This window comes from Rhynchophorus ferrugineus, unplaced genomic scaffold (genome assembly GCF_030347505.1).
Source record: "Rhynchophorus ferrugineus isolate W39M unplaced genomic scaffold, kcgeb_rfMv2 rfM3, whole genome shotgun sequence".
NCBI lineage: Eukaryota > Metazoa > Arthropoda > Insecta > Coleoptera > Curculionidae > Rhynchophorus > Rhynchophorus ferrugineus.
In genome coordinates, this window is record NW_027472582.1 from 32,978,094 (window position 1) to 32,993,002 (window position 14,909).

A 14,909-nucleotide genomic window follows, 5' to 3' on the forward strand; every position below is an offset into this window, starting at 1 on the left:
TACTGATATTATATCACTCAATAAGTCTTAAGAGTTCAAAATTCTGATGTGCAAGAGCTGATATATTGAAGATGTATTGCCAAATATAAGGAAGACCGGGTTTGGTTGACCAAGTTTCAGCTTAAATTTACTATTAAGATTTGGAAAAAAATTACAAAAAACACGTTATTCTTTATGATATAGAGTACAGGCCAGTTCTTGTATAATAGGAAATACTTGTCAACCTACCTCATGCTTGGGGTTGGTTGACTATTCACCTAGGGTAAGCTGACCTATGAAGTTGTAAGTGCAAAATCTACGAGGAAATATGATAATAGACACAAAGATGTATTACTCATTTTTTAAAATTGAAACCAATAGGCGATCTTTCGACACTTCAATTAAACACAATAAAATTCAAATTACGAGAATAAACAATCAGATGACATTTAAGAAAATGGCCCAACCAATCTGCACCAGCAATGAGTTCTGTATTTCATGAGTCAGGTAAGGATTTGTTTTTTTTTGCAAATTCATATGCGAACTTTTGGGTTTCATACGGTGTTAATCCATAATAAATATCTGCTGCTTTCTTCAAGTAACTTTCTAAAACAAGATCTTTCTCGTCACTAAATAGTTGTCTATTTTTTCTTTAGCCGACGCTATCCAAAGTTGATTCGGATTTCGGTAATTCTTGTTTTTCTAATTTTTTCGTCATATTTACGACGTGGCGTTTTTACGGTATACCAAACTCTTTCGACGTAAAATTAATACTTTTTTTGTCAAAGATAACTTGTTGACACGCTCGATCTATTACATCATTGGGTGTACTCTCTCTATTTGTCTTTCTTTTGTATGTTCGCATGGCCCTGAAATAACAATTATTGGATAAAATTTTAAAAAATACCGACTTCATTTTATGTGTAGAATATCCATAATGTTATGGGGCTGGTTGACTAGGTGGATGGTTAAAAGGTCATCCAGGCGCCCCGAATCACCTTAAACAATACATAAAAGAAAGAACATGAATCAAACTTTCGTTATAAATGCTTTGACAATCAATAACTATGAATAAATAGACATTATTAGAAATAATATTATGACAAAAATAATTAATTAAGTGCGTTGTCTTTCAATATTAAGTTCCTTCTTTCAAACGACGTGCGTTCTCGGTGACTGAGCGGGGGGAAGTGACGGACTCTCGTGCCTCCTGTGCTCACTGATTGGCTCAAGGCTATTGCGACTAGTTCTTGATGGTTAGTCAACCTACCCCTATACTATGATAACACTATGTAGTACATCTTGTTGCATGTTGTCAAAACTACTTTCCTGTAACATAATGTAATGCCAAGTTTTGTAGGTTATATTTTAGTGTATTATACGCGACAGATAAAATATGTAATCTCTCAGATTTTAAAGAGGGCAAATCGTTTATGCTTGGCTTTCGGGGCGTCTGTGACGAAAACAACCGTATTGTTTAATATTTCACGAGCGGCAATAGTATTCACGACAATGACAACATACACAAAACATTGTAAAACATCATTGACGAAGAGGAACAGTGGGTGAAACCCAAAGTTAACTGACAGATACATTCAAAAGGGTTATGGGCAGATAACATAAAACTATCGCGACAAAAGTAACAACAGAACTCAACACTCCCTTGAATAATACTATCTCGACAAAAACATTCATGGCAGGGCTGCGATTTCGAAACCCTTCATGATGGACATTAAACAACATTAAACTGCGAAATAAGTGGCTGGGTACTTGATGGTTGGAATAATGTGGTATAATCCGATGAATAATTGTTTACATTGTTTCCTACAAACGGCCGGTTTTATGTATGGAAGACTCCAAAAGATCCAAAAGAATGTCTACGCCAGGACTGCCTGCTTCTTACAGTCAAGCGTGGTGGAGGTTTCGTTATGATTTGAGTGGCAATACTGTTGTATTTAGCTGATTCTTTCGTTCACGTCTCTTACCGGATTACTGGGAATTAGTATCTCGACATCCTCAGTGATCAAGTTTTACTACAACTAGCATATTACTGCCAAACACTGCCATATTTCAAGATAATGCGCCCATACTCACAGCCAACATGATCCAGTCTCAGTTTGAGGAGCGTCAGAATATCATCAAACATCTTCTCTGGCCAGCACAGTCGCTAGACCTCAACATAATTCCACTATTATGGGTAGTTCTAGAGTAAAGGGTGGAGAGTAGATTCTCATTTACAATATCATTCAATCAATTGGCGGACCTTTTGACACAGAAATGGGACTACATTCGGTTGGAAAATATTCAAACACCAGGAATTTATTCTGCGAATAATTATAACTAATTCAAAAGCAAATGGTCTTATATTGTGTATATGTGACGTGTTCATATTATTTTGTCCATCATTTGGGCTTAAAATGAAAATCTATATTAAGTAGGTTTCAGCCGTCAAATACCATCCAAAGTGACAGCAGTGTTCTACAGAAAAGCACTCTTGGTTTAATTCTCAAAGAGGAATGTTTTTCTTAGACTGGGAACTAATTGAGTAATGTGTTCTAGTATAATATAAACCATAAAGCATTATCTGAGCAATTTTTTATTTAACTGACATTTATGGCAACTCTGATATTAACAATAAATATGTCATAACTATAAATTATAACCAATCTTTCGCATTATTCAAAATTAGTACCATATTCTGATTTAGTGATTCTTAAAAACCAAAGTTTAGTTATACTGACCAACATATTATCTCTGAAGCTAAAGGAGATCATTAAATATATGCCAGATTCGTAAACATCGAGTCTTAGTGCAATTACACTCGCTAATTTTACATGTCGATTTTAGATTTCATATATGCGGTGAAAATTTTGTATCCCTTCTAATATTCTATAGCTTAGATCTTCGATAATAATCCAGAATACGTGTCAAGTTCAGTCAGATCAGCGAGTCTTTTTTAGAGTTTTAACCCGTGTACTCATTTGATCTTCTTTAAGTATGTGACGAGTTGATTTATAATAGTACATGTTAATTGACTAAGTATTGTAACGCAATAAGTACACAAAATGGTGTTTTGTAAAGAGAAGGAGAGCTTCCGAAAAAAAAATCAATATAACTAGTTGATACGGGTGTAATACCCAACGTACCAATTAAATGAATAAGTATTGTTTTAAAAAACTTCTGTTTCATCAAGGCAACATTCCGTGTCACAAATTCTTGATTATAGCGGTCAAATAGATTAAACGTTGATTTCATTCAATTTGTTGAGTTGAATACTTGTCAAAGGCTTGCAACAGTGATTGTTTATTATTGTTTTGGTCTTAAATACCAAAATATAAAATACAATCAGGTATTTAATATTATGCACATTTAGAGTGTAAGAATGGAGTTGTTACAAAACAATGATTGATACAGGTAATACTCAAAGTAACATTTATACAACTCGTAATATTCCAATGGCGAGAAACAAAGTTTAACAATCGCGGTAAATAGAGAGCGAACAGTAATTTGAGGATTAAATAAACAGCGTTTCATCGGGTGGAAAAACGCAGACTAGTTGAACAACCATCGAATTGAATGCTGCGAAAATTGTTTGCAAAACATCCGATATTCAATATTTATTACTGGATGTGGCTGGAATACACTGAAATGTGGACCGGATGAAGGCAGTGGCGTGGAGCCACTTAACATTTCATCGAATTTTAAATATTCAATTGGGGTTTCTAAATTTATCCCGAATAATTTTTCTCTTTTTTTAGACAATTAAGTATTTGGAGTTATATATATATATATATATATATATATATATATATATATATATATATATATATATATATAGTTCATTTCCATACCAAAATATAAAATATAAACCATCAACATATTTATTTAAATGTAGTTTGAAGTAAAATTTTGTTTTGTATATTTTAATTATTTATGTAATCAATTATCAATGTAACCAACATTTCTCTACCTAAAATAACAGTTTTTCATTTTGGTATTATTTCTGTCACACGATTTAAAAGTGTAAATTATAAAACTGGATTTACAACAGTAAAGCTAACCAAACTGATAATTCCAGAAGATGTACGATTGTACTAAGCTTGGTTACTAGTGCTAGATCACTGTTTAGTCATGTTTTATCCATTTAATACCTTTTGAAATCATAGTAACTTATGTAAACTGAAACTAATAAAAACTGTAGGGTTCAAGATAATTGAGGCATTGTGATACTGCTTTGTATATTGTTAATTAAATGAAATATTGCAATAGTCGGTACATCAAATTATTCCATACAGTAAGTAAATACATTATGTATGTATTTGTTACAATATTTGCAATTACATTTAACAAAAAAACGTATAAATAATGAATAGTAAGACATGAATGTGGAAAGATTATAATTTTGTAAAAAGGTTGGTTGTCGCATCACCCTACTCTGAGGCATCTCCGTAGATAATTTATTTCTCTGTAGCAGCTATGCGAATATTTTGGTAATATCGTTTGAGGTTAAGTTTCTTATAGCATTAAGTGAATATTACAATTTCTATTTAATTGGTCAATTATTTTTATTACAAAACCTTAACGATTTTATCTTAATATTATTTTGTATTAAATATAATTAGTCTTATGTTAGAGTAAAATTTTTATTACAAATTACAATTGCATTGTTTCATAAAAGATTTATATATTCATATTTATTTATATAAAGTTTTTACTTAAAATATCTTTCTTTTCTTTCTATAGCTTTCTTTTATTTAATTTTTCATATAACATATTATTTTGCAATGATATAAAAATTCTTTGACTCTCTAATTATCAAACGATTGTGTGATTAATTGTATCAATAAGACCAGCACCACTAAGTCGTTCGCTTGGGACATTTGGTAGTGTCAGTAAATGTTGTTTTCTTATGGGAAAAAGAAGTGCTTGTTTATTTACCTTCCAGATTTATATTTGCCACACGGTTTTTCCGGTAAATATTCCATTTTTAACACAGTTTATGAATTTAGTAACTAGTTAGTTTACTCAATCTAGTCTAGTCTCAGTTTCATCTGGTCTACTGTAGGTGTCATGAAAACTTATATAGTCCATTAAAGGTATTAGACAACTGTGAATAGAGTACAAACAGCTGTCAATAATATTACCAAGAGGACTAATAAGTGGCGAACAAACTTGAATGCTACAAAGTCTACTTATGCACGGCAATGATAATTGGTTTTAGAGTAATTCCATATGTGATCACAGTTCAATACTTGGCCATGAATGACACTAAACGCAAAGCTCAAGTGGATAGAGCATGTTAGAAAGAAACGAGCACAACTTTGATTGAGGTTCAAAAAAAATCAAAAAATGTGATGGTTTTGGGATGATAATCCAAATTAATGCCCCATACTAAACTGTTACGCAAGCAAATATTGAAACCAGTGTGGCCTAGGGTGTGGAATTATGAAGTTACACAAAGAAATATAATTTTAACATGATACAAACTTACCAAAACAAGGCTGCATCGCACCATTGTTAATACCCTGGTACATTATAAATGAGGACATCCACAGAAATCCAAAGATTCCGACAACAAAAACGTTGTAAAAAACATTTATAGAGATTGCGTGAATATAAAAATATCGAAGTACTAGAACTGTTCGACTGGACTTACTCGGAGGTTGAAGAGACAGAAATCCTTTGAACTAATATATAAACGATATGAAGTAAAAATTACTTGATAGTTGTAGTTAATAACTTAGTCGTAATATGTGTGCCATGTGCTTTTAAATTTGAAAACTGATTCTTGCAATTTTAGAGGTGTTAGGACATGTTTTTTTAAATTAAGAATTGACGTAAAATAGATTGGGGCATTGAAACAGAGTAGTATAAATAATTAAAGATTAAGTGTCAGCAATGCTGACATATATACATAAGTAATGTCCTAGTGGTTGAAAACCAACATCTTTGGCTAAATGTTGTGATAATGACAAACAATTCATTCTCATTGATTTTAAATCTTAAAAATTAAATTTACGCCTCATACTGTTCAAGTTTGTATATGTTTATTTTATAAGATATAGGCAGATGATATTTATTTATCCAGGAATAAAATTAACCGCACGACACTGGATGTATTCTTTGATATCGATGCCATTACAGTAGCCACACAGCTTGCACGTGTCCCTTAGAATGTAATTTCCCAAAGTTAGAACATACCGAACGCCATCGTTGGATATTCGGTAGGTACAAACTCCAACCGTTAACTATAATGGTTTGTTTACCGTATGTTTCATAGTTAGAGAATAGTTGATGGGGAGATATTGAATTTGGAATTGCTAAATACGCGCGAATTGCGGAAAGCTCAAGCAATTTTCCTATATACCTTCTTGCTTCTATAAACAGTACATATATTTTTATTAAGTCAATGAGTTATTGCTGATTATTTCATTTAATTTTCCTTGCAATGGCTTTTTCACAATATTGCATTATTGAATCTTTTTGATACATATATCGCCTGAGTGATACAGTCCTGGTTGTTCAAGTAAAAACGGCGCGTTTATATCAGATTTAATGCGAATACATCAGATTTGAATACATCAGATAGGAATACGTCATATATGACTTTAGAATAAGATAGAGTCAATCTAACAAGTAACTAGTTCTTTCCGTGATAGGAAATAGTTTTAAGTAAAATAAAATATTTCGTTTTTAAATCTTATATATTTCTTAGCTGGTGCAGTGGCTAGCATTCCAGTAAGATCAGAAGGTTCTTCTCTTTAGAATTCATTAAATTTATGATATTCAGGTTGACGTTGGATTTCCAATTGTTCCGCAGTTACTCGAAGCATTAGTTGGCTTAGTTATGGTGGGTTAGTCTCACTAAAACTCGAGAACGGCTGAATCAATTTTGCTAATTTTAGTTATAAAATATTAGTGGAAGTCCGGGGAAGGTTTTTATGGTGTGTAAATATGGATTAGTTGCGAGAAAAATAGTAGAAATAACAATTTTGTTTTCGCGTACAAAAAGTCACTGTCACTGCCATCAATATTTTCACTCTACCAGAGGATCGATATTGTTGTTGATTGTCACATATTGTCACTTTATGAAAATATGTAAAAAAATTGAAGACTAATTGCATATTTGAAATATATTGAATATTGAAGTAAATTGTAATTTAGAATCTAGAAAATTCGAATAATTGCGGTCGAGTAAACATTTACCAAAAATAAAGTTGAAATATGTAGTAATTGTTTATAATAAAGCATATTTTGTAAATGTACTTCGCGTTTGTTATTATTTAGTCAAAAATATTATGCTCGAGAACTTTCTTTACTTTTATTATTAACAATATGAAGGATAATATGACCTGACTTAGGTCACCAAAGTCAATCAAATGTTCCGTCTTCGTAACTGAAGTGGGTAGTCTTAATATGCAATAAGTTTATGTGTACATCAAACACAACAATAGCGAGTACGGCATAATGAAATTGAGCGATTCCGCAGACGCAGTGCTCCGTGATACAGAAACTAACAGCTTTGCATACAATTAGGAAATGTATTTTGGTGCCAAAAAATCAGTTATAATTGGTGAAAATATATTCATTTGTCAATATTGTAAGTTATTAAAATAAAGCGATGAATATACTAGATTATGTGGTGTCGGTGAAAAAGCAAAATTGTCATAAGCGGTCCATTACATTCATTAGTTTCTGGCATGGGAGATGAATTTAATCACTTCTTGACCAACTTTCAAAAATATAATAGTTGTTTCCAAGTGACGTTGTTTGGCTCAACGTATATTATACAGGACAATTTCATGTTTGTTTTCAATGTATCATACTGTAAACTTTTTTGATAACATTCAAGTTTGTATCAGAAATAAGTTAACAAAATCGTAGACAATTGCAGATAGAAGGACCTATTTGTTACCTATGAAGAGCGCTGTTATCGCTGCCAGATGCAGGTCTTCAATTATTACAAATTTAATTTATGGATAATCCGGATGCGGAAATTGATAGGTATTGTTCAAGAACTGCAAACGTCTTTTTTTTAATGAGAACAACGATTTAGTCAAAATGTTTATATTATATATTTATTTTTTATTATAGTAAAATAGTATTAGATCGGATGTCATTTGACAGCCGTGATACCGTCATCAGACCTGACCAAACCTAAAAAAAAGGTTTAATTCGCCGACAATCGACAGGCAATGTGGAGGTGACCTTGATGAAGTTTACCCGGTCATCTAGTTCACAAATAATTTTACTATAACTATACTAAGCTAATATAACTAACTAAGCTATACAGACGCAACAATAACTAGATGAAAGTAACTAAATATGGACTACCATTTGGTTTTTGGGTCAAAAGTGAAAAACTATTTAAAAATCAACATTTTATTGACGTAATATTAATCATAGTCATATATTTTTAGATTACACAGTAACATCTTCTTATTTCAATTGTAAATTATATTATTAAAATTGAGCATTAAACAAAATTACATAATATCTTACATGCTAAATATAGAACAATTACACAAATATGGTCTATAAAGGTGAACTTAAATATCTTCTAAGAAAATAACGTTCATATAATGCTTATCTAGTAAGAAATAAAATAAATTTAGTAACTGTAAGAAATTAATTATTTTACTTACAAAAATCACATATCCAAGTGTCAAATTCTAGCCCTGCACAGTCGTTATGTGGCCAAAGTCCACACCTCAAGCATTTAAGTCAGAGATCTTCTCTTGTGTTTTCTGAAAAAAGTTGCTCGTAGAATGTACATTTTGCATCTACAGTTTCAGGGGCTTCTTTCCCTACGGCGGCACCTGGTTCAGTGTTTGAATCAAATTCCTCTTCACCTTCACTGTAGCTTTTTGATTTCTTATTTTTAGACTCTTTTTTTGTTCTTTGCCTTCATTTTTTTTTCGTACATCTCGTCCAAAAGTTGAAAAGGTATGTTCTTGCAAATGACGTTGCTGTAGGCTTTCTTAGTGTCAGTTTATCTTTATGTTGTTTCAGAAAAAGTTTTAACCATATTTATATGTATTATATAGATTTTGCAAGTTGTTAACGCTCGGCCAACATATATACCATTCTGAGAAGATCAGCCCTTGTCAATCCAGAACACTTACTTTCCGTCGTCAAAACATATTCCACTAAAACATTTTTCAACTGTGTAATTGAAGAATTGGATTGAGCCGATTGTATCGTTTCGTAAAATAAATGCTAAGTAAGCTAAATAAGTACTAAGTAAATAAAAATTCTCTTAGTAAACCTTGCGCATCTAGTAACTTATTTCACTAATGTAATAGATTATATATTCGATCTATTGCTCAGCATCAACAAATGAAAAGAGCAGAACCGCCTTAAGGACATAAAATTTCCCACCATCAAAACCATCGATATAAAAGTTACCGCGTCTCTCGCTGCTTTCATCTCACTCTATCCGTTTCACACACTTTTCCCGATGGCAACAATAACGTTTTTATCGCTGGTTCTCGATTCTTTAAATTTTTAACGTCCTGTCTCAGTAAAAACCGTCCCCGAAATGAACATTTCTGACATAAAAACAGTATAAAAACGCCGGCAAAACTTCCACTTTTCTTTACCCGGAATTCCCCTGGCTGTTCTCTTTCCGCAACCAATTTGACCCTGTCACTGGCCCCATTCATAAATAATTCGCGAAAACGGGGACCGAATCGTGCAGGTTACGATGGGGCAGAGGTAGCGGAGGTGTGGGGGATATTCAACCCCGTCCGGGACGACGCCGACCGTTATCGAACATAGTACGCCAGGGGCATCCGGTTCACCTGGGGATTTTTAAGGTTGTTTGAGTTGGACGAGCACCACAGTCCATTTTCGAATGTTTGGTTCCGTTGACGATTGTTTTCCGTTAGGGACGCTGATTGATAAGTTTCGTCTAAGGTCGACGACAGAAGATATAGAATAAAACAACTTTTTGTGTATCAGTTTATGGGGGAATTTCTCGGGAGATTTCGATTATCAAAAACTTTCCTGTTAAAATGGTTTTTGATATTATATATATTAGGTTGTTCGTGGAGCGCCACCTATTTCCCAACATGGAACAATAAATTCGGCGTCAATATTTCTTTATAATAAAATTATAATAAAACATTTTTCAGGTCTATACTATACATTTATTTAAAAGGATGTACCACAGATTATGTTACACTTGTAGCGACGTTGAGGCTTGTCGAATTTTATATTGTGGAATAACGGTCTACAAAATACACATACATATAATCCCAGATGTTGAACACGGACGGGGTGCCAGCAGCGCCAACTAGTAAACGATAACGAATATCTGGCAACCACGAGACATTTATCTAGGATATTATTGAAGGGTACTTTCATTCATTCAGTCACTGACCATAGGTGAGTGCCACCATCGACTGCCTAAGCCTAATAAGTAAGGCAGCGCGGCTCCCTTTGATTTATTTTTATTTTCCACATTTTTTTAACACATAATTTAACCTAAACACTGTATTAAATCTCATGGGGTACATTTGCAACCAACTTCATGTTAAAGCTCAACTTTTCGGTATGTGTCATTTCGACAAAGTTTTTACTTCAACTTGAACTAAAAGGCGGCTGAAGGTCATCGAAAGCTATGTAAAGCTTATGTCAACCATGCTTCACCGATTTCAACATGTGAATACTGGTTTCAACGTTTTAAAAGTAGTTATTTTGGCACCGAAGGCATAGGGCATTCTGGACAGCCAAAAAAATTTGAAGATGTGGATTTGAAATCATTACCCGATGATGATCGATATACAATGAAAGAACATGCAGAATTGTTTGGAATAACACAGGAAACCTTTTCCAATCGCTTGAAGAACATGAGAATGGACCAAGAGCTTGGATATTCTTGTCTGTATGAATTGAAACCTTTTTTGCCTCGTATTGTTACTGATGACGAAAAGCGAATCCACTACGTGTACACTATGATACCTCACTACGTTTGTGTTCGGTGGGAGCAGCTGGATGTTGTTAACTGATGAGCTTCTAAAACTTAATTAAACCATCAATGGGATCGCTGTTGACTGCAATTGGTGCATTTGAACGAGCACTGCGTCGAAAATGTCATAATACGAACAAAGGCACAACAATGTTATTCTTCAGTATGACAGCAAGGTGTCAAACATAGTTGGAAAAATTGGAATGGGAAATGTTACCCCATCCTTATCCAGGCTTTATTCTTCTGATTACTACTTGTGCCGACATATGAGTTAGAACTCACATGTTAGAAGCAGAAGCAGCGGCCTACCTGTCTAGTCAACGTTTCACCTCTTATGAATATACCAAAAAATTAATCGATTGCTAGTTAGTCTCGAAAGGCATAACCTTCTATACAATAATATTCATTTAAAATTGTTTGTGGAAGCATATTCACGTGAAGAACGTAACAAATCACTGTAAAATTACATAATATGGTTTCGGAAGATCATCAAATTTACCAATAGATTTATAGAATAGATGGATGCTCTAGGCATTTTATTAGGGGGTTTTAGGTTTAAAGCTACGTGACTAATGATTTTGCTAATAATGGAACAAAAACACTTTCGAATGGGATTTAAAAATATATTAAAAGAAGTTCATAAGTTTCATAAGTGTGAATTAATTTGACACTCTACCGTCAACAACAGGCAATTTAACGAGAGGTCAGAATTGATCAATAGGACTATGTTGTCTTCCATTATGACGCTACACTTCTTGCAAACTGACTCAGCAAATTGAAATTGGGTATAAAGTGCCGATTTCCATTTGTTCCTATACTTTTAACTTTGTTAATAATGTAAAGTGGATTTCAATACAGGATTGTCAATAACTTGGTCTAGTTTTTTTTTGTCGAGAAATCCCAGAAGTATTATAGTAATGGAATTATCGTATCACTTATATAAACAAATTTTCGTTGACAACCATTAAGAAAACCGAAATTACTTTTCTCCAACCCAATACAAGTGTTTTCAGCCGATCCTTCATTCATAAGGGAGTTTGAATTCAGAATTTGATATTGATTGCAAAATAATTTTTGTTCATTTTTTAGGCTACTTCATATACCTATACAACAATAAATTATTATATAATTTTGCATCAGTTGGATATCAACTTTTATCTCGGATTATAAAAGTGCTATATATGTGTTGTGTTTGGTTTGATTAATCGAACTTGTCCTTAGCAATTGATGGCTAGTCACTATAACATCGTCACAGTATTATTGTTAAGAGGTGAAAAACCTTAAGCACATTTCCAGTTAAATATATCGAATAACCAAAAATCTAAAAATTAACTGTTTTAGTTATTATTGCTTAGTTTTAGTTGTTGTTTTGAAAATATTCAGCCTAATTGCATAACAACATTCAATTCCTCACTTTGGATATCCTTGGAGCTGAACAAGATATTTTGTTTATGCTTTACTAAAAAAATTAAAAATCAAAAAATGTTAGTGCTTTATCAACAAACACTACCATATGTTGAATTAAACAACAATACAATTCCACATAAATACTTGGATTTTAATCTAGACTCAGTAGTGTATGCTAGCTCTTTAAAATAAAATTTCACTTATCTATACAAAATAAAGCATTGTTTATATATCGCTGATTCTATAAAAACTATTGCGATTTTAGATGGCGAATATTTTATAATGATTAGTCTGCAATAGATATTCTGCAATATGATGCTATAACAGCTCATAAGTCAGTGTCTTTACAGTTGAGAAAATTACGTTCCTAAAGACAAAGGTATTACAGTATTCCATTGAACATATTACTTATTAGAAATCTCGGAAAATTTACATTTTTTTTTATTTTATTTTAAATAATATGTTTTGGTCAATGATCATTGCAGTATGAAATATAAAAAATGGTATAAATTTAGTTTCATGTAAAATACAATTGGACAACGTTGCAATTAACCCAAGAACAAAATTAATTAAAACATATGTTTTCTGTTTCTTGCCGTGACAGTTCCAAATCGAGACGATCCATGCGGGCCATGAGCTCATGTCAAAGCACGGCGCCGATTAAGATCACAGCCTCCGTTTTTCTTTTATTTTAAACCGACTGTTAATTGTTTCTCTTGTTTTCGCCAGCCAGATGCCTCGATTAGCGCTCGTGCTTTTGGATGGCTTTTTTGTTTCTTTGTTGCCCTAAAGACGTGTTTAAGTGATTGATTGATGGATAACGGTTTATTTTTGGACGCGGACTGGTTCTGTAATTAATTTATAGTGATTATTATCAATTAATGTCGTTTTTATGACATTCCTGCGTAGTGAGGCAATAAATTTTATTTGTTTCAACTTGGAATCGTGATTTAACAAGCTTAACGACATCAAAAGCAAACAGGAGCCAAGGTTTAAAAGACGTTATTGTTCCCGATTTGTTGTCACTATAAACGAATTATTTATTTTAGTCTTTTCATGCGTGAAATAGTCTTAGTTTATTTTTAAAAAGCTGTTAATGTTCTCTAATGGGCTCTAATTTGTATGTCAGATTTAAATCGGGTAATGACAGCAGATTAGTTGAAGTAATAATAATAAATAAATTAGTAAAATTTTCAAATGATATTGCGTTTGATTTGAATTCATAATAATAATTATCAAGTAAATCTAGTATAAACAAATACAAAAAATTAAATTCAAGACATAAAGGCTTTGATTAAATCATTAATTTGGTACAAAAATGGTTTAAAACTACTGATACTTTTTAATATTTCGCATGTATCGACGTACTACCATAATTTACTAGTCAGATCTGAGTTTTGCTATGTTATTTACCTGAACTACACACATAATATAAAGAATATATATGTGTAAGGGCAAAAATGAACAGAAAAGTAACGAAATATGAACATAAACTTAAAATGTTATAAGGCATAGAATTATAGAGTACCCTATAGATTGGACTAAACCTTGCTGATCCCACCATATACACAATAGACACAAGACTTTATGGCCAAAAATATTTTGCTTCGGTGTGACAATGTTGATGATTCTTCTGGATTAACCGATGAGTTTTTGTGCTTGTGATTATCATAATAGTTCCACTTTTCGTCGGTAAACTTAATATGCCACAAAAAATCTCGTCGTTGAAATTAAAGCCGACAAAACAGACAAGACGGTAAAGCATCACCATTTCTAAAAATGTTTGGCAGCGAATCAAACCATAAAAATAATGAATGTCTAAAATGTAATTTTGAGAGGACTATGATTAATGTCTGTATGTATTAAATAACTCAATAATACTGAATGGAAAAGTTGTTATTTTCTGTAGAGAAATGTTGAAGCCGTCATTTAACAGTTAAATTAGTTTGTTTAGCAATTGTTTACTTTCATACTACTTTTTTGCTAGATATCCCATCAAAAAATCCAAGCATTTAAAATAATGCTTGCAAATTTAAAATAATGAACACGATCTTACCTTACAGTTAGTTTAGAATAATGTAATTCTAATTAAATTATTGTTAAAAACTCTAATACTTTATACTACTCTAGTAGAATCTAGTCTAGCCTTAAGAATCAAATACATGCAAGTGCAATTTTAAGGAATATCTAGATGAAATCAGTTAAATACGAAATAATTTGCTGATATTTTGTAGTATTATTTAAAAAAACAATGAAACATTTTAAAATTTCATACGAAACTTAGTGTATCCAAACAAAAACTAGATTTATAAAAATAATGCCCTTAATTTTTTTGTTCTTTGGCATCATTTTATTACTACAAAATCGTAAATAGCAATTCGGCAAGTGCCACCCTGTGCGCCGTATTCCTCAATCCGTTCGATGTAAAAAGCTGGACAAATACAAACACAATTTCTTTTTCATTTCCATACTAAACGGGTTCAAAACCTTGAATAAACAATTGCTGGGGGTTCAACAGTATAATTTTTTTCGTTGTTTTTATAAGGATTAT

General features: G+C 32.3%; 1 protein-coding gene across 1 annotated transcript in view; it reads left to right on the forward strand.

The window, feature by feature from the left end:
* The window catches only part of LOC143193098 (uncharacterized), a 917,882-nt gene that overhangs the window by 142,792 nt on the left and 760,181 nt on the right, over positions 1-14,909 (forward strand). The window lies entirely within an intron of this gene.